This window comes from Chelonoidis abingdonii, chromosome 2 (assembly GCF_003597395.2).
Source record: "Chelonoidis abingdonii isolate Lonesome George chromosome 2, CheloAbing_2.0, whole genome shotgun sequence".
In the NCBI taxonomy this organism is placed as follows: Eukaryota; Metazoa; Chordata; order Testudines; family Testudinidae; genus Chelonoidis; species Chelonoidis abingdonii.
Window position 1 is genome coordinate 275,817,459 of NC_133770.1, and position 20,068 is coordinate 275,837,526.

At 46.1% G+C, this 20,068-nt stretch overlaps 1 protein-coding gene across 1 annotated transcript in view; it reads right to left on the minus strand.

Annotated features, from left to right (window-relative positions):
* RAD21 (RAD21 cohesin complex component) overlaps positions 1–9,656 on the minus strand; it is a 34,982-nt gene extending 25,326 nt beyond the window's left edge. Inside the window, exon 1 of the mRNA XM_032765273.2 lies at positions 9,388–9,656. The gene's annotated coding sequence lies outside the window, so the exon portion shown is untranslated. The remainder of the gene's footprint in view (positions 1–9,387) is intronic.
* Between the last annotated feature and the right edge of the window lie 10,412 nt (positions 9,657–20,068).

Below are 20,068 nucleotides of genomic sequence, written 5' to 3' on the forward strand. Positions count from 1 at the left end.
GGTCACACTCAGAGGCTTGCTGTGTAAAGGGGTCACCAGTAAAAAAAAAAGTTTGAGAACCACTGGTTTATTCCAACCTTTCTAAAGGACTCTTATATCTACAGCCCTTTCCCTCTGAGTGTGGCATTGTTTTCCTTTTGTCCTTTTGTCTTGCTGCTGGTGGTCCAGGAGCCCACTCCTAGCAGCTTTGAGAAGGGAAAATATACTGTATAAGGGACTGATCACCATAATATGAGATAGACATAAGACTACAGTCTCATCACTAGCTTATGGGGAAACCTTACTTGTTAGTTTCATTCGAGTTAAGATTTTGTCACAGGTATTTTTAGTAAAAGTCATGAACAGGTCACAGGCAATAAACAAAAATCCATAGAAGTCTACAGCATGTCTGTGACTTTTACCAAAAATATTCGAGACTAACAGTCCGAGCCCTGCTGGGGGCTGCCTGACAGCCCCGGTTGCTGCTTCTGCAGCAGGCACTGACAGCTGCTACTGACCCGCTGCTGTGGTGGGAGCTGAAGCCAAAGTAGTCATGGAGGTCTGCTAAAGTCATGGAATCCATGACCTCCGACAAAAGTTGCATCCTTACCAATAAGTGCGTGTATTAGGGAAGCAGAAGACTGATGCCATTAACAGGCAGCTAATTGGAAATGAGTAAGTAAGGGGAGCACATCATCATCCTCAGAGGATGGATCCGGCTCCTGGCAAGTCCAAGCACCATCTGTCTTGCCTCTTCTATCCTTCTCTTGCTCTCACTGTACCTACAATGGAGGATCAAACCTATGCCTTTAAAGCTCCTATATAGAACATCTCCCTAGCAGGCACAACATGTGACACTAGAAGCAGAGCAGTTTAATTTGATGCATCAAGCAAAGAAGTATCAATTTCTAGCAAAACTGACAATTGTCTCCTGCTGGAAAGTTTCCAAGATGCAGAGTAGCATACAGAATGCAAGCTTCCTGTTTTTCCAGGACAGGTTTAAACCTGTGGTCCCAAAGGTATACAGAAGTGCAATGTCTAAACTGCAAATAAACTGCAGCTGGCCTGTGCCAGGTGAATCAGGTTCACTGGGCTCAAGCTGCAGGACTGTTTCATTGCAGTGTAGACTTCCTGGCTAAGGCTGTGTCCCAAGCTCTGGGACCCTCCCACCATGCAAGGTCCTCGAGCCCAGGCTCCAGCCTGAATCCAGATGACTACATTGCCATTAAACAGCCTCTGACAACATCCACAGGTGTTTAATTGCAGTGGAGACATACCTTTACATTCTTTCAGTTACTCCACAGTTGTGCAATATTCTGCAACCAGCTCTCAGCATGCCCACTCATGTAATTTGGTTTATATTTATCTGAACATGTGTTTTATTAGCCCTACAGTATTACCATAGTACCAACAAGCTCCAGTCACAAACTGGGAACCCACTGTGCTAGACACTGTACAAACAGAATAAAAAAACAAACCAACCAACCACCCACCCACCAAAGCAGTTTGTGCCCTAAAGACCTTACAGCACAGGTATAAGACAAGAGACAGATGGATACAGGCAGATAAACTGGGGAGTACAAGGAAACAATGTGACAATATAGGTCAGCATTATAGGTAGCGTCTCAGCACACTGGCAGCCTAACCTTTGTTAATTTTTTTTGTAGGATCATGGAAAAAAAGTTCTTAAAGTAGTATAATGAGTTAAGTTTTACAGATGTTTATAGGGAGCTCCTCCAAAGCATGAGGGGCCACATTAAAAAAAAGCACTCCTTTGAAGATTAAGAAGTGGGTGATGGAGGTTAGCATTACAAGCTGTTCCGAGGCAGGACTCAACCCTCAAGAGTGAATGAAAGATTATAGCTAGGGTAGGGACAGGACTCAAGGGGCCTTGAATGTGAAGGCAAGTAGCTTTGTTTGACGTGATAAGAGAAGGGAGGGCCTGTGAGGGATTCAGAGAGAGGGGGTGATGTAATCAAGCAATGTGCTATGAGAACGACTTTTGCAGAAGCAATCAAAATGGATATGAGTGGGGCAAATTTGCATTTGTCAAGGCTAGAGAAAAGGATGCTGCACTAATTGGGAAATGAGATGATGAGAGCTTGGATGAGAGTTTTAGCAGTGTGGATGAAAGAAAAGGCCAAATCTTAGAGATCGTATGCAGAAAGAATTGGCAAGAGTTAGACAGAGCTGAATGTAAGATCTCACAGAGGACTGAGTTGAAGAGGGCAGCCAGGTTACAGGCCTCAGTGACAGGAAAGATGGTGGTATTGTTCTCAATGCTAGAAAAGGGAGGTGAGGGGAAGGTGAAGAGCTCACTTTCAGCCATGTTGAGCTTGTTGTTTGGCTAGAAATAGGCCTGGAGTAGAGGAAGATTTGAGAGTCACCAGAAATAGTTGTGGTACCGTAACTCCTCACTTAAAGTCATCCTGGTTAACAATGTTTTGTCAATTAGAGAACATACCTGTTTAAAGTTGTGCAATGCTCCCTTATGACCTTGTTTGGCAGCCACCTGCATTGTCCACTGCTTGCAGGAAGAGCAGCCCGTTGGAGCTAGCTGGTGGGGGTGAACTGGCAGCCCCGCATCAGCTCCCCACTCCCATAAGTTCCATGTGCGGCAGCCGCCCAGCAGGCTATCAATTGCCAGAAGTTCAGCTGTCCCTCCCACCATTGCCATGTGCTGCTCCTGCCCTCCGCCTTAGAGCTGCTCCTGGGAGCGTCCTGCTTGCTGTGGAGGCGGAGAGAGAGGAGAGCTAATGTCAGGGTGTCCATGGGAGAGGGAGGAAGGAGAGAACAACAGGACAGGGGTCAGGACCAAGGGAGCTTCCTGGGAGCAGCTGCTGTCTCAACTTGCTGATTAATTAACAAGGCAGTATACTTAGAGGGAGTCAGCCTACTTACAGGGGCAATGCACATTTTTCTCACACAGGGTGTGTGTGTGTCTGCCATGCTGTCTCCCCTCTCTCCATTCTGCTGCCTTGTAGAGTGAGAGGCTACATTAACAACAGTGGGTTAACCCTTGAGGGTTCAGTCAAAAGCTAGTTCATCATCTAGCAGTAAGGCATTCCCTGGGAAATAGCCCACCCTCTGACTTCACCACCTCAACCAAGCTTCACAATCATCATCGCTGTGAAGAGTATTAAATTGTTTGTTTAAAACTTATACTCTGTGTGTGTGTGTATATATATATACACATACATATACACACACACACACACACTAGTCTTGTCTGGTGAAAAAAATTCCCCTGGAACCTACCGCCCCACCCCCTCCATTTACACTAATTCTTATGGGGAAATTGGATTCACTTAACATCGTTTCACTTGAAGTCACATTTTTCAGGAATATAACTGCAACGTTAAGCGAGAAGTTAGCGCAGCTGAATTTGTATCTGCAAATGAGATTACCCACACTTAATGTGAAGAGGGAGAAGAGAAAGGAACCAAGGACAGAAATCTGTTGCAGCCTCACTGAAAGGGGGGAGGGAGGGGAGATGCAGAGGATCCTTCAAAAGACCTGCCAAAGGAGCAATTTTATGGGAATTACCCAGATCATCAAATGAAAGGGGACACTATAAATCACAAACTGTATTTCTCAGTGCAATGGATTTAAAAAAGTATTTCACAAATCTATGAGGTGGCTTTGTTGTACAATGCAATATTTCTCAAAAACATTAGACATAAGAGAATGGAGAAGGAGTGAGGAGTTAAAGACATCAGTATTAAATCTCTGTCACAACTTTCCAACTCCAGTTGTAAAAACTGTTCTTTGATTTTTTTGTGGATTGACATAATTATTAGATTTGACATGTTCACAATCAGTTCAAAATATATAGTTTGAACTTCAGGGAAAGATCAGACATACTTGACTCAAACCTGAAAATATAATGAAGGTTTCCCATTAAACATGAAGAGCATTATGTGGATCAATAAGACACAGAAGCAACTGTATTCATTCCAGTTCCCTGACAGCACAGATAGCAGCTGCTAGCATGGATATATTGCCACTACTATCTTTCAGCAATATTGCTGCACTTGGTCTGCAAGTTCCCCACACTAGAGCTACAAGAGAAGTAAGTATCAGAGGGGTAGCCGTGTTAGTCTGGATCTGCAAAAGCAGCAAAGAATCCTGTGGCACCTTATAGACTAACAGACGTTTTGGAGCATGAGCAAGAGGAAGTAACTTTCCAATGGTGCCAGGAACACACATGCACTAAATGCTAAGGGGTAAAAAAGTTAGTTCCTTGTGAGGACAAATTGTTTATTTCTTCTATTCTGGGAATATACATGGGCATTTGGGGGGAGGGAAGGGGGAGGAAAGAAGGGAGAGAGGAAGAAGTGCTCCCCAGTGTGATAGGGAAAGGTTTAATCTTTCACACAAACACAGGTCATTAATACAACAAACAGGGCTGAGAACCTATTACACTTTTATTGTGGGGAAGATGAGGATAGGAAGCCCAAATGGTAAAGGGTCAGCATGCTGATGTTTCACAGGACTAGCACAGAGAATTGCTAAATCTATGCAAGGGTTAGGGAGAGCCTGAAACTCAAGGGCAACATTAGAGAAGAATGAGAGTTACTTGTTTCAAGTACACCTCTACCCCGATATAACGCGACCCGATATAACACAGGTTCGCATATAGTGCGGTAGCCCCGGGGCTCAGGCAGCAGGGCTTGGGCGGCGCTTTAAAAGGCCTGGGACTCCGGTTGCTGCGGGCAGCCCCAGTCCTTTAAGTCACCACTGGAGCCCTGCTGCCGTCACTCCGGAGCTGCAGCAGCAGGGCTCAGGTGGCGATTTAAAGGGCCCTGGGCTCTTTAAATCACTGCTGAAGGCCACCGCTGTTACCCCGATATAACAGGATTTCACTTGTAACACGGTAGGGAATTTTGTTTCCTGAGGACCATGTTATATCGGGGTAGAGGTGTATTGAAAAACTTGAAAAGAGGAAATAAAGTAGAAGTAAACTGCTTCTGGCAGAGATTAGCAGTTTTCCTCCATATATTATGGAGGTGCTGCCACAGAAAGTTATACATATAAATAGAGGAAAAAAATTAAAGAGTGATGTTACCAGACTAAAAATAATTTAACAAATGCATTTAAAAGTTACAACATCTTACATTAAAATATTAATTTCTATTTGCAATGTCTACTTTATGCAGTGCAGTCTGCTTGAACTAATACACAAGTCAGCGTCACTTCTAAGTTCTAATGCACTATCCCAATACTGCAATGAGAATACATCGACATGCAGCTTGTATAAATTTCAAAAATACATTTCCAGTGGAATTATTACTGAAGTGCTCATCAACTTTTTTTTCTTGGAATCCCCATCTGGGGTGCACTAGAGCACAGGCACCATGCATGATCCTTTGCAGCATGGCAGCAACAGTTGCTGCCTTTTTCTCACGCTTCTGTCTTCTCTCTTTTCAGTATATTTTCTTCTCCTTGTTTCTTTCTTGTTTTCTCTCCTTTACTTTTTTTTTGGTCTGACTCTTCTCTCCAGAAAAGTGCAGGCAGATGGTGGTGGGGAGAGCAATAGGACATTTGATACAACCTAATGCTGAACTAACTGCTAGATGTGCAAAGAGAAGCTTAGGTTGGCATGGTACTCCCTGACTATACACCTGTGCATGTGAGTTGCTCCTGCAGCCAACAATATTAGGGCTCACAGCAGATGCAGGAAGGGTAATTACTTTCAAGTAGCCAGCTGGCATTTTAACTAGAGAAGCAATAGATCAGATCTGGGATCCTACTACTTTCCTCTACACCAGGGGTTCTCAAACTTTTTCTTTCTGAGTCATCCCCCCGCTATAAAGACTCCACCGTCCAGCTGTGCCACAACTGTTTTTCTGCATATAAAAGCTAGGGCTGACGTTAGGGGGTAGCAAGCAGGACAATTGCCCAGGGGCCCATGCCACAGGGGCACTGTGAAGCTAAGTTGTTCAGACTTTAGCTTTAGCCCCAGGTGGGGATGCTTGGGGCACCAGGCTGCAGTCCTGCATGGTAGGACTTTGGCTTCTCTGCCCTGGGTCCTAGCAAGTCTAACGCTGGCCATGCTTGTCAGCCCCCTGAAACCCATTCATGGCTCCCAATCCCTAGTTGAGAAACACTGTTCTACACAGTAATCTAGTCTTCTGCCCAGCAACCCTATTGGGCACCTCACGGGCAGCCCCACTTACCTCAGATTGGGAAACTTTCTACTATGATCAAATTTTGGACCTGTCAAAAGATGTCCTTTTACAAAGGGACACCAAACTGAAGTCTAATCAACTTAAAATTATTTCAAATGCCAGAGTCGTCCTTGAGCCCTCCTGCCTATTTGTGTTTTGATAAGCAAGCACTCCTATTTTGTTTAAAGTGTGTGTATGTTGTGTGGAAAGCCCAAAACAATCACAGGAAAACTGACTATACTATGTCTGTACATTTGACAACACCGTGTATATAAAGCAAAACTGAAAAAAGGATGTTGGAATTGCCATAGTGAATTAGACCCATGGTCCATCTACCCCAGGATCCTGTCTTGGACAATGGCCAGCACCAGATGTGTCTGAGGAAGGTGCAAGAAACCTCAGAATGGGCTAATGTGGAGTAATCTGCCCCTCAGAAAGTCTCATCCCAATTCCCAGTCAAAAGAGACTGGGTTAAACCTAAAGCATTAGGTTTTATATCCCTTCTAAAATGTATTAGCATTAAACTATTGTAATTCTGGAAATACTTGTTAGCCATATTAAGTGTCCTACAGCTCTTTGAATCTAGCTAATATCTTGGGCTCTTTCACATTTTAATCATACACTGCATGAAAAATTCCTTTTATCAGTTTGAATTTGCCATCGTGTTCCTTTGTTCTTAGTTGAGAGAAAAGGAGAGCGAAAGTTCCTGATCTACCTTCTCTATATCATTATTTTATATACTTTTTATCATGTTACATCTTATTTGTGTCTTAAGGTAAAAAATCCCAAGCTTTTCAGTCACTTCTCATACTACAGTTTTTTCGTACACCACGTTCTTGCTGCCCTTCCCTTAGCCCCTTTAATTTTGCTATAGCCTTTTCTGAGTCAGGTGACTTGCACATAAAATTCCAGACGAGGGTATTCAATTGATTTACATAACAGCATAGTTTTAATATTATTCTCCATCCTGTTACTTGTGCATCTTAATGTCTTCTTTGCTTTTTTCACCACAGCTGCACACTGAGTAGGTCTCCACTCCCACAATGAGGCCCAGGCCTCTTTCCAGAGTTAAGTTAATGGCCAGGCTAGTTCAAATTTCCTGTCAATGGACATTACTTTGCTTTTACCAACACTGAACTTAATCCACAGTAGCTGTCCATTTATCTACCTTTGCTAGGTCCCTACAGTTCCTCACAATCTTCTCTATACTTCACTAACTTAAATAACACATCTGCCAATTTTCCCACCATACCCACTTTCTCTGATTGTCAATATACTGGGTTCATTTTGTTTTAATTACTGTTCACAAATTCACAGCATGCCACATGCTTACAATGAGTCTTTAGAAAGTAAACTAAGGCCCCGATCCTACAAACACAGGTCAAGAAGACTACTCATATTTGTGAAAGAAAGCATGTGTGTTTGTTGAATCTTGACCAAAGAAACTACTGTTGAAATTTTGCAATATTCTGTCCAAAGTGTTCAAATTCAACAAACAAGGTAAATTAATTTAAATAAGACACAGCAACCAAACAAAAAAACAACAAAGTTTTAAAAAGGAAAATGTGACTTACAGCTGAACTTTGGCAGGCAGGGTGATTCTGGGGCAGGTTTCAGAAAAGTCAAAAGGAATCACAATATCACAGATTCTGACCTCCCGCACATCACAAATCATTAAGTTTCACTCACATACCCCTATGCTGAGTTCAATGACTTCAGTTAAAAAAAGAAGATTTTAGTCCTCAGGAGGCTAAACTGTTGCGCACCATGAGTTGAGAACAGCAGGGATCCCAAGATCTCTGTGATGGCAGAGAATGGCTTAGTTGAGATACATCCTAGCACACAATCCATGCTTCCTCTCATGCTGCAGAAGAAAGTGAAAAAATCCCATGGTCCCTGCCAATCTGACCTTGGGGAAAATTCCTTCCAACCACCAAACCTAGTGATCAGCAAGACCATAAGCCTGTGAGCAAGATTCTCTGTACCACTTCCAAGCACCAGTCCACCCCAGCTGGTATCCCATCTCTAGGTGTGGCGGGATGCTTCAGAGGAAGGTGAACCCAACCTCGCACCACCTCCAGAATACAACTGTACATCAGGACCCTGTGTGTGAGAGAGAGGCTTCCTGACTTCTGCAGACCAGATGAAACCATGAAGACAGGATTAGATTACAGCACAGAGCTACAAATATTATAAGCATGTAGAGAGCAATACACGCAATCCTACTGTCCCCAAAACTTCTTTTAACTCTAAAAACCTAGCAAATGTAACACGGATATCCCTTTGATGCACCACTTAAACTAATCACTAGCTATTGCATGAATTATTGCTAGTAAAAAAGCCCTAGATTATCCATCTCTACTAATACAGGGCTGATCTGAACCCCCAAACATATATTTTCTAGTGTAAGTGGGTTCTCAAACTTTTCCCTTTCAGGTCCCTCATTCTAAACCTTCACTTCCCACGCAAACGACCCCGCATAAACCCAATCCCAGAGATTACACAGTTTCAGCAAAAGGCTCGCGAAATAGTGTCCCACATAATAGTCTACAAGAATATAAATTAGTTGACCCGCACAGAGGGAAGCAAACATTTTTACTGAGTGCCTCTGATCGCTTCACATTTAAAAGCGCACGGCAACTAGACACGCAATGAACCCTCCACCCCCGCCGCCAACCAATCACCTGTCCGGTGCCCCGGACTGGACACGGATCCAATGCCGGCAGCAGCCCCTCACCTCCAGCAGCTCAGGGCCGCACCCGAGGGACTAGGAAGCGGGGACTTTGGGGCACGTCACCTTCGCTTACGGGGAAGTTTTGCAGCAGCAGCCCCCACCCCAGCTGACTCACGTCGAACTGCTCCGCGCTGCCTGCCCCGGGCTCCCTCACGGGCCTCACCCGTCTCGGCTCGGCAGCGGGGCGAACTCCAGGGGACAGCGGACTAGAGAGCAGCCCTCCCGGCTCCCGCAGGCACTGGCCGCAGCACCCCGCGCGCCTCTGGTGAAGCGGCCCCGGGAGACACAGTAAAGCCCCGCGACCACCGCCACGTCTCCCGGATTCGGTTAGAGGGTCCCCAGGAGCAGCGGGCCGGGGCTGCCCAGCCGCAACATGGGGCGGCGAGGACTAGGCCTCTCCGCGTCCCGGAGGAAGCGCAGCTCTGAGCCCGGACGGCTGCAGATCCCGCCGAGGGACGCGCTGCCTACTCCGCCGGGGCGGGCGCAGCGAGACCGGCTCCTTACCCCGAGTCTTGCGTGGCGGCAGGGGAGGCCAATGCAGCGGCTGGCGGGGCCGGGCTCGGTAACTACACCGCTCCGCCTCCTCCCCGATCCGAGCCACTCAAACAAACAAGATGGCGGCCGCAGCCCTTCCTGCCGCCCAAACCCGCCGTTCAAATCGGCAGGATGTTTACTGTTAAAATGCCCCCTCCCGGCACAGGGACCAAACACGCATGCGCGCAACTGCAGCCACTATGACGATCAGGGCTCTGGGAGTGCAAGAAGATACCAAATGCGCATGCGCCCAAGCTCCTGCCTTCCGGTAGCAGAACGAAGGAAAGGGCGGAGCGTCGAAAGGTGGTGAAAAGGCGCATGCGTAACCGCTGAAACTCACAAGGCCCAAGAAGGGGGGTGGGGCTAGGGCACGGAGCGAGGAGAAAGAGCCAAGGAAGAGGAATTGCGCGTGGTCGCTGAGCCGGTGTGGCTGAAGCGTCTCGCCCGGAAAGGAAGAGGGCGGTGGTAGCGCCCCCTTTAGGGCAGGAGTGGCTAGCGCAGTTGCTGGAGTACATGGCTGCAGGTCTCTGGCTGGGAAGTTGTATAGTTACTGCCCCTGGCATCAGGCTTATGAAATACTGTCAACCCCAACACAGCATGCAGGGATCAGCCTCAGGGCAGGGGTGGGGATAAAAAATCCTGAGTCAGATGACAACCCCCCCAAGTGAGATTGGCGGCAAAATCAGGAGATTAAAAAGCACCCCATCAAATCATGTTTTTAGTCTCTTGACTTTGTACACCCCTCCTCTGCCCACCTGATAATTTCAGCTTGAAGAGTCAGTCTTTAGTGCACACACAAATTCATGCCTCTCCCTAGTTTCTCAGATGGACAGTCCACTTACCCTCTCCTTGCTCTCTCCACCCCCCTCCGACAGGGGAACTGCCATCCATTTCTGTTATTATGGCCCTACCAAGTCCATGGCCCATTTTTGGTAAATGTCATAGTCAAAGCATTTTTAAAATCCTGAATTTCATGGTTTCAGATATTTAAATCTTAAATTTCAGTATTGTAACAAAGCAGGAATATGTATTTAAAAACAGCAAAATATGCACATGTAAAGCACTTAAGTCAGCATTTCTCAGACTGGGGGTCCCAACTCAAAGGGGAGTTTTCCAAGGCAATTGACGGGAGGGCGCTGTCTTGCTATCCTTACTTCTACCTTCAGTGCTGTGTGCCCAGCCAGTAGCACTGCTCTCGGGTCACCCAGTTCTACAGGCAGTGCAGAAGTAAGGAATGGGACTGCTGCAACGCCCCTACAATAGACATGCAACCCCCTTATGTGTCAAGACCCCCAGTTTGAGAAATGCTATGTACTTTTGTGTACTTTTACCCTATACTATAGGGTACTATGGGGTGAAAGTATACAAAAGATCAGATTTCATGGAGGAGACCAATTTTAACAGTCTGCGATGAGTTTTTCATGGCCATGAATTTGGTAGGGCCCTACCTATTATTGTCTTGACTCTCTCACCTCCTACTTTTCTACCTCTCCCCATATTGCCTTCTGTATGAGGTCTATAAAATGAATCTGGAAAATGATCAGAGCTCTCTGCAGCAAGCACCGAAAATCTCAGGAATGGAGGAGCTTCTGACATCATTGCAATAGTGCCTTCTGTGGGTGCCAAAATCTGTAACTCATACTTAATTCGCAAGAGCTGGGAACTCTGCTGAAGCACTGAAAAGTTATGAGTCTTGTTCTCAAGATCATTACATTTAAAAATAATAATTCATTTTGGGGTCTTTTTAGTTATCAGTTGGAAGCGACAGAGGTAGAGAAAAACCTGGGTGCATTGTTTGGTCACAGGACGATTATGAGCTGTCAATGTAATGCAGCCTTGAAAAATGCTAATGCAGTCCTAGGATGCATCAGGTGACGTATTTCCAGGAGAGATAGGGAAGTATTAAAACCAATATACAAGGCACTGATGAGACCTCATCTGGAATACTGTGTGCAATTCTGGTCTCTCATGTTTAAAAAAGATGAATTCAAACTGACACAGGTGCAGAGAAGGGCTACTAGGATGATCCGAGGAATGGAAAACCTACTTTATGAAAGGAGACTCAAAGAGCTTGGCTTGTTTAGCCTAACCAAAAGAAGGCTCAGTGGAAAAATGATTACTCTCTATAAATATATCGGGGATAAATACCAAGGAGGGAGAGGAGTTATTTAAGTTAAGCACCAATGTGGACAGAACAAATGGATATAAACAAGTGTCAAAGTTAGAATCAGGACTCACAATTTGTCAGACCACTCTGTTTATTAGCGCAGCACTCCACCAATAACATTCAGAATATGTGAATAGCCATGCAAGGCCTAAACAGTCTTATTTATACAGATAAAAGAGCGGGAATTAGACAAAGGGACAAAGAAAGCAAAAAACAGTAAAAATCACCTGGGACACAGCATGCATATCCCACTTCCTTACTGATTGGTATCGATCTAAGGCTAATACTTTCCAATTGCCCTTAAACGGTGCAATTGTTCTATGCTAATGTCTGTGTTCCTGACACCTGGATTGCAACATTCCAACAACTTTGCTTAAAGGTGCAGACAACATTTCTTTAATCCTTTCTATTCTTACAATATAATTTCATTCTACTTTCACAATCCTCCTTTTGGTCAGGCGTACGCCATGACCAACCATCACTGGGTTCCACAAATTAACCGTTCCTTATCTCTTTGTTCATCAGTGATATTCAAAATCATCATATTAGCACTCTGTTTTGGGGCAGTCATCTGGTGACACAATTCTGGATACAACAGGAGATTAACTGAAAGCAGACAAAAAATCACTAAGATTCCAAACAGGATAGTTAGGGCTCCCTGAAACAACCAGTTTCCTATGCCAGAGAAATTGAACAGGTTACTTAGCCACTTCCATAAAGAACTCGCTCTTCATGAGGAAGATATGCGATTTGTTCTAAGTGGCTAGCACGATCTATCACCTCATTGGTATTGTCAGGTATAAACACACAACATTCTTTTCCAATGAGAGCACAGGTCCCTCCTTGGCCGCCAGCACTATGTCTAATGCTTGACGGTTTTTGGAGGGCCACCTGTCTTGATCACCCCTGTTTCTGTGGCCAGGGTTTTTTAAACTTTCTCCGTTTCATTTGCCATTATTTCAACCACTGCTTGTAACCTCAGGAGTCTTTTTGCATGGTGTATTACTCCCCAAGTGGATAAAGGAAGTGCCAATGGCCTCTTCCCAAGTTAAGGGCTTATGTTATGTATACCATTGGGCATCTGTTAAGTCCCTTCTTTTTCGCCTGAAATTACGGAGGCGTTCTCGTGGGAGGGACTCTAGTACTCGAATTGTGGGAAGAGTTGGGGCTGGATAACAGATACCTGACCAGTGAGCTGGTAATACAGTATAAGCTTTGGTTCCACAACCCAATGATGGCCTATTAAGGCGGGAAGGGTCGATTGCATCCATTTGTTACATAGGTATCTACAAATGAGGAGTAATATCCTCCAAAGGGCACAGGGTAATCCTCCTTACGAGGAGTGGTAGTGTTTGTATGGCATTGGAAGATTGTATTATTTTTACTAAGATTACTGTAGGGGGAACATGAGATTGATTTTTCTGTTTGATCCCAGGTTGAGAAAAAATTCATATCCCCATACCCAGTCCAGCCACTCTTTAGTTTTGTTTGAATAATCCCATACACCATTTGCCACAATATGCTGAAGGCAATGGCTTTTTCCCAGATCCAGCCCTGTCCCATTACACACCCAACACCAATGACTTTTCCCCCCACCACCACACTTATCCATTTAGATACATTTATTCCACTGTTTCCAAGTGTCATTACTGTTCCATTGTTTTGTTAAATGGACGAGGTCCTCCAGTAAGGTCTGGGGAATTGAGTGGGATAGCCAGGACAGGAACACCAGCTTGAGAGTGGGCTGGGATGTGGCTGCAGAGCCCAGCATTTAGAAATGTTAAGGGTCTGAGCTATCCACACTTGCTGCTGGATAAAAGAATTGTCATTGTGGGCTTCCCAGATCTTAAGATACCAGCAGCCGAGAAACAGGCGCCACCAGAGGTGCATGTTGACGAAGCCGTTACTGGTAAGGATTATTACGTGGTCAAGAATCTGATGCTGTATCGGGAAAACCACAAGGCTGGCTTTTTTCTTGTCTGCAGGACTGTTCCCTCTAAACGTGCTCTTCCTCCCTCTGGATCAAAACCTAAAGGGAGCATAAGACTAGCGAACCCCCGTCCTGAAGGTGATGATTCGGATTAAACATTGCATGGGGAATGAAAGAGGATGTCTGGTTACCACTGTAAGGCATGTTATCCACGCTGCCGAGGCCAGATAGCATCTTCCCTTAACAGCTGCTTGACAGGGGTAGTAATCAAGTACTTGCATAGGGACCCATATCCACTCCGAGGTTCCAGGTGTTTTCAGATGGTCGAATTGCCTTACGTAGCACCCGTCACCTGGCTTAAGGTGTGGGCACTCCAGGAGTCAGAGCTGAAGCGTTCCGGGAGGCCAGGCAGCTTAACCCTGTGAATGGAAGTCACTTACCAGCTTGCATAATCCCTTGCAATATTGAGAGCGGTTACTGTGAGTCAAAATCAAGTCTGGATGGAGTAATCGGTAGCCAACAGTTCGCAGTAGGACGTCCATAACGATTTCAAAAGACTCGTTTATTGCCTTTGGATGGAGCGATCGCATTTCCATAAAGGCGCTAAGTTGGTAAAGCTTTGCGGCCAGCTTAACCCTGTGGAGTCACAATCATCTAGCAGGTTTTTATATTTTCTTAATACACCATTTCGCCCCTTTCTACAGCACCTGCATTTTGTGTAGTAGGACATTGCAGCAGGTGTTTGATTGTGACGATGACATGTTAATATACTTCCAGGTTGCTGCATAATCTTTCCTGGTTTTATAAAGGTGTGTGCTTATCCCCAGTCACGGACTCAGAGTCTTGGCAAGGATATTCCTGAGGCAGGCAAATAGTTTAACCAAAACATTAGCAACGGGACAGTGATGTCAGCCTTGCGGCAAGGATAAGGGGTTTCATATCCAACCAGAAAAAAAAACATACCATATACCAAAATTAACAATTCAAATCGTGACTTAGCATTTGTACACAATAAAGTTGCCAATGCAGAAGGGTGCTTGGGGCAAGCCCGAAATCCTCTGACCACTTTTACAGGTTACAATATTGTGGTTTTGGCAAGTCGGTGGTCGAGGGCGGAGCACAGGTCGCGGACTGCAAAAATTGAGTGGCTTGATAATGTGTTGGGAGCCCACGTCGTGGTGAGTTGGAGAGATTCCCTACTCGATGCTTTTCGTTATGTCCTTTAAGGATGTACGGACTTTTCGCTTCCTGTTAATGAACACGTGTGCAGGCGAGCCATGATGAACGTAAGAAGGAAAAAGGGTGCCACAAAGCACCATTGGTGCAGAACCCCGCGCGAAAGGAAATCAGGATGTAAGAGAGCAATCCCAGGAGTCTTTTTCGTTTTCCAGGGACAGAAGTTCTGGAGCAGGGTGAGGTCAAACGATGGGACAGTGGTGGTGACATAGAAACAGAGAGTAGAACCTAGAAATGCAATCCTGTGGGAAGGTTTCGGTTATGGCTGCAGCAATGATTTTAGCCAGAGGCATCAGCAAAATGCGCTTAACCCTTTAGCACATCAGTGTCTGCGCATCGAGTCGTCCCAGGGGCCACTTTAACATCAATTAGTCACAGGGCAGAGGGAAAAGTAAATACTGATACTGGAACGGTGCGAGGCGATAATGATGTGGCAGCGAGTTATAGGCCGATTTCATAGGGGGTTACCGGCATAATGATGTAAGTGGAACCGCCGAGCTGTTGCCAGGCGAGTTGACAATCCATGTATCTTATACGCCCAAATAGGACATAGCATGCTGAGTCAGTGCAGTAAATGTGTGCTTGATGCGTCGTCACTCAATGCAGTGTGCACTTGTGGCTTTAAGCAGCAAGGCCGGTGAATTGGATACAATCAGCAACTTGTGCTGAGGGTTACAGAAGGTAAAGGCGCAGCGTTCTAGATTGGTTTCGCAGAGGTAGGTGAACTACAGTCAGTATCTGCTAAGGAGTTTGATCGATGCCTTGTGGTGTACTCGAAAAACAGAGAACATCAGAAACAAACAAGGTCAGAGTTAGGGAGAGGACATCAGAAGTCAGAGCACGGGACATGGTGGGTGATAGTCGAGCAGCAGAGATTTTTGGTTGTCTATGGCAGTGTTTGTTTAGGTTGATCACCTGGTCATGGTTAGGAGTATCAAAAGGTAGGATGAGTCTGGGCAGGATTTAAGGATATTGTGTAGGGATTACACGTGGGTGGAGCGCTTATAGTGTGTAGATGATATGGGTGTTCAAGTTGAAGTGTTCTACCTGGTAAGCGGATAATACAGTAGTAGTGGCTCTTTGTACTTGATTGTAATAGCATGACTGGTAGTTTCTGTATTGCAGAGAGAGCTTCGTTGTGAGGGACATAGGTTGGTTTCGGGAGTATTAGCAGGTCTCAGGGAGTGGAGGATTGGGTGGACGGTGTTGTGTTTGGGGTTATTGGGGTGGTGCATTTGTGGTTAGTTTGGTTTATTACTTGGTTAGGGTTGGAGTAGTTCTAGAAGTCTGTGACGGTTCGGCGGCTGCGGCAACACAGCACACAGGCAGAGGGGCAGGCCTTGACACAGGGTCCAAAGTGGCAGGAGAAAATAAGCTACTGCGGCGGTTCTGCCTCCGTGCACCTGGAGTGTAACTCCAAGGCACCATCCAGATTGTTCATGGCAGAAAAGGGTAAAAGCTTAGAATAGTGCTAGCAGCCCTAAAGCGGGGCAGAAAGGCCAAACCTGTTTAGGAGGGAAACAAAGGGCAGAGTTGCTTGAGGTGCCATGGCATGGATGTAGGCCAGAGATCATGAGTGAGGTTCCTGTAGAGTGTTTTGGCAAGGAGGCATACTTGGGGAAATCCTGTGGCTGACAAAATCCCCAGCCATGCCAAAAATTATTCGGACATGCGTGGATGCAGGGTCAGGGAAAAGCTAAGGATAGCCGGACAACGGGTGGGAGAAAGCGTAACGGAACCGGGAGAGAGAGAGAAAACCAGGTATGTGAAGAGCGTTTGAACAGAGCTGTAGTTAGATGCGAAAGCCTTGTGACCGTTGTTTGCTAGGCGGCCAGTAAGGAGCACTAAAGTTTCAGGAGCAGATAACGACGGGGATACAGAGAAGGAGGTCATCTACAAATTGGACTAGAGTGGACCCGATGGGGAAAACAAGCGTCAGCTAGGTCTCGGCTAATGCCTGGGAGAAGTAATGATGGACTTATCCGTATTACGCTCGGGAGCTGTGGTCCATGTATATTGCTGTCCCCTGTAGGAAAGGCAGAAGAGGTACTGGAGTCAGGTCGTGAACTGGAACAGAAGAAGAAAGCAGAAACATGAAATCAGACAGGTAAAATGAGTTGCACTGTGGGTAAGAAGCAGGATCGTTGATGGGTTTGGGACAACAGGAAAGCGTGTCAGACTTAATCGACATCGTAATGGATCGAAGGTCCGAACAAACATCAGCCAGATTCCGATCAGGATTTTGCGAATCGGGAGTGATAGGAGTGTTACAGGACTGGAACAGGAACCAATATGCCTTGCTCTCTGAGGCAAGTTCAAGGCCAGAGCAATCCAAGCCTCTGCCCTCAGGGTGTTTAAAGTACGGGATAGGCGACACAGGGGTTTGGAAGAGTCAACCAGTAATGCCAGACCAGAGATCCAGTATTTAAGCGGCCACCCTCAGAAGGATGTGGGTTGCACAGAGAGGATGGAACTGCGAATTAGTGCTCGAGGGACGGACCATGAGGCAACAAGGTGGACCAAGGTAGAAAGACGTTTTCAGACAGCAGGCGGAAGGCTACAGAATCACTCAGGGAAGACTGAGGAATTTAGTAAAAAATATTACCCTCATCCGGGAACAGTATATGGTGCAGCAAGCTTACATAACAGGATTCCACCAAAGGTTCCGGAGGTGGATCAGAGAGAAGGAAGGCATGATCCGCAGAAAGGGACCAACCGGTTGAACGTAGAGGATTTTTGAAAGGGAAAGGGTTGGGATCCCCGTAGTCCCACGCGGACATTGATGTTTCGGAAGCAGGACTTCAGGCAGGTCGGTAGTAAGCGAGTACAACTGCACGAGAGCGAAGCTCCGTATCAAAAGGAAAGGGAGAGAAAGATCATGATCGTTAACACACACCCTGCCCCACTCACCAGCGGGAGTGAGAGGTAGTAAAGGGCTAATTTTCCTGAGGTCCCCGATTATGTCCCGCATTGTTGTGGGGCAAATAAGCTGGGGCCTGAACTGGCTGTGCTGGCAGGGAGTTTAAAACTTGGTTGCTTTCACAGAGTTACCAGTGCCGCTGGACACTCATTCTTTCCAAATGTCCCGGTGACTTTTACAGTAATTACAAACATCCCATAACCCGAAAATCCCAGTCTGTCGCTCCCAAAACCAGGGCGTCCCTCCCTGGCTGTTTTTTCTCCCGTCCCGGGTATATTGTTTTTGCCCTGCCTGAATAATGGCATGTATTGCAAGTGGCCATTACATTTGCCTGAGCTGATTGTTCTTGCCTTTCCCTTTAAAGTAACGTTGGCAGTTGCTCGCACTGTTGCAATTTTTCCATTGGTTTCGGTCTTCCATCCAATCACTATTCATTTAGCGTAAATTGCAATAGCAGGCAGATGAGCCATGTAAACAAATGATAGCCAGGGCACCCTGTCCATTTGTTATCTGGTTGCTGTATACCAGCAATTTGCAGAAAAATGTCATGTTAGCCGGTGTGAATAGTTCGCTCCCGGGTTTTTCTCCTCTGTCGTTGCTACCAAGCCATTTTGGCCGTCCAGTTGGCTTTTAAGGAAGTCCATACTCGGGATGGCTTTTCAAATAGTTTTTAGCTCAGTCCTTACACTTTTTTTTCGGTACTTCAGCATTATAAGACAGTGTCCTGGGTAATGTAGAGTGGCAGTCAGCAGCGATCAATCTGCTGCTGTGAGCCATTTTCATGCTCACTAGGGGCTTGTTTACAAGTACCAGTTGCACAGCTGCAGGAGTTTGCCTCAGGATTATAGGTATCACACACTAACAATTCCTCTGCACAATCTTGTAGGATTTTCTCACGCTTAGGAAAGCCTTTTACAATTGAAGGAGCTCATGGCAAGTCCAGGGTTATAGACTCCAAGTGGACTCCATCCTGGTCCCAAGTATGCAGAGATTCGGAGGGAGCCCTGAATATTTTATTAAGGCCCAACGCGTGCGAGCTTTTTACGAGGCAGAGTGGGTCCAGAGGGAATGGGCCTCGCAGCACCGGATGGTCCAGACGAGCTCCTGACTGGAGATTTCTGGGAAATTGTTCTGAGCTGGGAGATCTGGGACTGTTGTGTTCCTGAGCTGGGGGCGTCGTGGCCACCTATCATCGATGCCAAGGCTGCCAGCCAGTAATCGTCTCCTTTTCATCCTTATCCCAGAATCTAGCAAGTGGGTTTTTCATCTTTTCCCACCCCGAGACAGGAGTATGAAGGGGGTTCTAGCTTGGAGAACAGGGGGTAAAGGGAGCACTCAGTCTAGTGGTGCGGAGAGGGATTTCCAATAAAGCTTTAATATATCATTGATACTTTAAGAGAGTCGGGTTTCGTTCTGTCATCTACGATTTGCCTCTGTCCACTAATTGCCATGAAAAAATGCCACCTCTCCTTTTGCCAATTAGTTTTTAATTGGATCGCAGTTTGTCTTTAAGACATCACTCGATCCTTCTCCAAGACTCCTAACAGGGCCACTGAGTTTTGGATCTCTCTGAGTTTAGCCTAGACCATTTTCCCAGAAACTTACAGGAGTCCAGACCTTTTCCTAAAATACATAAAATAAAGGCCAGGAAAATTCCTTTAGGAAGTGGCCCATGCTTAGACGTCTGTACCATACAGAGGACTTCATACAACCAATACACCAAGAAAGGCATTAGGTTCGTCAGCAGCAATGCCCAGCTGCAACATAAAAGGCAGCCCAATAGGCTTGCCTCAAATCGCCCTTGGTTCACATAAGGGATTTAACCAAGGTGGCCGGTGCCGGCTGCGATGTGGTCAATTCACTCACTCAGACCACGGGGACAGGACCCCTTTCGGATTGCGGCCGATCCCCGACGGCAGACGGCCACCAGACTCGCAAAGCACTCCCACAGGGAACGGTATAGGAACACAGGAGACAGAGATCAGCTCAGTCCGGGACAAAAACACAAATAATTACCTGACCAGATTCCTGATTCAACGAATCCCGGGATCCCTACCAGAGACGAGTGGGAACCAACAGGTTCGATGGCGTAGACTTCACTGTGGTCATGCGCTTTCCCTTCTAGCTGTGAGGACCGCTGGGCCAATTGTGCCAGCGTGCGGCTGCCACATGTCGCCTACAAAAAACATGTCAGGAATCACACAGCCCAGTGGAAGACGGTTTGCCATCTGGTGGAATACCTCCAATTGTCAAAGTTAGAATTCAGGACTCACAGTTGTCAGACCCACTCTGTTTATTAGCGCACACCCACCAATACATTCAGAATATGTGGAAGTAGCCATGGCAAACCTAAAAGTCTTATTTATACAGATAAAAGAATTAGACAAAGGGACCAAAG